The sequence below is a fragment of the Bidens hawaiensis genome, unplaced genomic scaffold (assembly GCF_021521415.1).
Source record: "Bidens hawaiensis isolate Kalapana, Puna unplaced genomic scaffold, B.hawaiensis_p1.1 tig00030492_1, whole genome shotgun sequence".
Lineage (NCBI taxonomy): Eukaryota > Viridiplantae > Streptophyta > Magnoliopsida > Asterales > Asteraceae > Bidens > Bidens hawaiensis.
In genome coordinates, this window is record NW_027495075.1 from 196,593 (window position 1) to 199,630 (window position 3,038).

The 3,038-nt window shown below is 34.3% G+C and overlaps 1 pseudogene across 1 annotated transcript; it reads right to left on the reverse strand.

The window, feature by feature from the left end:
• Nucleotides 1–2,175, reverse strand: LOC143580454 (salicylic acid-binding protein 2-like; annotated as a pseudogene). Its single transcript, XR_013143661.1, has 3 exons — nt 1,803–2,175; nt 582–719; nt 1–483 (listed from the first exon to the last, which is right to left on the reverse strand). The product of XR_013143661.1 is annotated as a salicylic acid-binding protein 2-like (transcript).
• Nucleotides 2,176–3,038: the final 863 nt, after the last annotated feature.

Below are 3,038 nucleotides of genomic sequence, written 5' to 3' on the forward strand. Positions count from 1 at the left end.
TTTAATAAAGCATGAAAATATTCATAAAATATATTTAAAACGACAAATTATTAGATGCACAATGAAGTTCCGAAAATCACATGAAAGATAAACTAAAGAAGCAAATAAAATCATAATCATTAAAGGCCAATTGATAATCATATCGGAAGTAGAAAGTCAGGAAACCACAGCACTTAGTTGCTTTGACTCACTGATTTGACTAGAAGGATAATGATCGACAATATCAAGGAGGCAAAGACTGAGTTGCTTCGGGTCAGATAACATCGGCATATGATCAACATGTTTCAATTCTTTCACCACATCAGGTGGATTATTATCGATCATCCATTGTTGAAAGTCCTTCTTGATGCCGTTATCTTCATCGCAAAAGACATATGCTCGTCTTACAGTACCAAACCCTTCTTTTGTAAATTGGTTTGCGTTATTTAGATCTTTAATAAATAGTGAAGAAGGTCTGATCAATGTTTTCCCTAATTCACGATCCTGCATTTATATAGTATAATTAGTATGGCCAATTTATACATACAATTAATTTACATTTGTTCTTGTGGTTTCATGTAAATAATGATGACGATGATAACCTCATCGGAGCAAAGTTGATAGAGCTTGGAGGATAGAAACTCAGGGCCGAAAAACATCGATATTTCAGACTCAGTATCAGCGTTGTATGGCAAGAATTGTGTGTCCACCCATGCTTTTGCCGGAGTGATTTCATTATACTTCAAAATCAAGAGAAAAATATTATATTTAGATTGATAAGAAATTTTGAAATATTGGTCGAATGATATTGTGTCACTCCTTACAAATGTAAAGTGATGGGTTCAAATTCTTGCTAATGCAAGGTTTTAAAGATATATATATATATATATATATATATATATTGAACGACCAACAAACATAGAATGTCTAGGTACTCTGTACGGGTGACCCAGTGGCAAAAGGCCATCGTCAACTGGCCCAACCCGGCCTTAGGGAGCCCTTAAGAGCCTCACAGTTATCTCCAGTTCCGGAGAAACGCACCCGCCTAAAGACTCACTGGTGGTAAAACCCGGGCACCCTCAGGATCGAACTTGAGATCAAAAAGATCTCAATCTTTCTTCAATTAGCCACCCATGTCCCACAACATGTTGTAAGTGAGGATTGAACTTGGGTCTCCATTGAGAAACTCAAGCTTTCTATCCCTGTACCACATTAGAAAGGACGATTGAAAGATTTTAAATGGAAAATTTTGTTGTTAAAGAAAAAAATACGATTAATTAATTTTAAAATAATTAATAATATTTTATAAGAAAGTTGCAGCTAATAAATTTTTAAATAATTCAGAAAAGAAAAGTAATGATTAATTAATTTTTAAACAAAATTTACAGCTAATAAATTTTAAAACAATTTTGATAAGAAAAGTAATTATTAATTATTTCTGAAACAATTAATTAGTTTTGTAACAAAAGTTATATGTAATAAATTTTGAAATAACTCCAAAAAGAAAAGTATTGATTAAGTAATGGAGAGGCCCGCAATCCCTACTTGAGGCGCATGTTTGATCATTCCTGTTCGGGCCAGTTTGACGGACATATAAAGGGACGAAAACAGAGCTTTAATCCTGGATTCAAACCCGTCAGAGAGTGAGGATTTACAGATTCCATCTGGTAATTTCCGGGCATCAGGGAGGGGTTACATAGCCCCAATGAAACAAAATTTATAGCTAATAAATTTGATAAGAAAAGTAATTTGAAATAATTGATTAATGTTGAAACAAAATGTACAGCTAATTGACAAGAAACTTAATGATTAATAATAATTACCTGGTCCAAAACATAAGAAGGCTTATGAGCGGAATCCGGCATGAAGGCGGTAAGAAAGACGGCGACAGAGACTTTTTCCGGGAACTTTTCCATGGCGAGGGCTATGTTCATGCCACCGAGGCTATGACTGACCAACACAACCTTCTCCTCGGGCGGAAGGGTGGCCATGAAGTCTAGCAATGGCCGTGTGTAGTCAGAAAGTGTAGCCACCTGTTGTATTTCTTTGGTGTTGGTTCCAGAGGCCGCAAGATCAAAGGCGGATACGCGGAGGCTTCCAGAAGGGGTTTGAGCTTGAACCAGCACCAGGCTCCATGCCATGGCATGCACCGTGTACCAGGACCAAGTGTTTTTGTTGATCGTTGGCGAGTACCATCTTAATTAGCCTGGTATTGGTGTCTCTTGGTTAATTGTTTGTTATTTATAGGAATATTTGACCAATAATAAACGTGTTACAGTATAGGTAATAGAGATTGCTTTGTTTATGTTAGTGGCCAAAAGTCGTTACTGTATTAGAATATGATATAGGAAAATTTCATAATAACATGTGATCCTCATTCTAACAAGTCTTGAGACGTTGACCCAAATGATATTTTTTTTATAAAATTATATAAAAGAAAATCCACATTTTTCATTATTTTTAGTTAAGTTCCATATCATTGTTCTACTTTTATAACAAAAGTTGATACACCGTACGTGATTATAACTGCGGATATGTTTATAAGAGTGCGTTTATGGTGTTCTAAATTATCTTTCAATGGTGCGCCCAAATTACTTGGGGTTGAAGAATGAACTACGTGTATGCAATTATAATGACATGTCTAAAAATCTCTTGTATTAGTATATATAATCCATGGTCATCTCTGAAAATTATTTTGGTTTTTTTAATTTAATTATTTTCGCATTTGTTTTGGTTTTATAATTTTTTTTATTTTTTTTAAAGGTTTTTGGTAGTTCAAAATGGTTTTTAAAGTTCTCAATTTCCAAATTGTTCTCACACGATCTCAATCCGCACACACTCACACACACACGTGTATATATATATATATATTGGTGGGATTTACTGAGTACGATGATGATGATGATAAAGTTTTATATATTTTCCGTCCGTGTGTAACACGGGATCTAACCTAGTATTTTATTAAAGAAGAAAAGAATTCTATTTATAAATGTAAAGCTAAATAAAGGCGTGTGCTTAGTTTTTCTTAGGATGGCGACATATACTGAATCAAGTTGTTT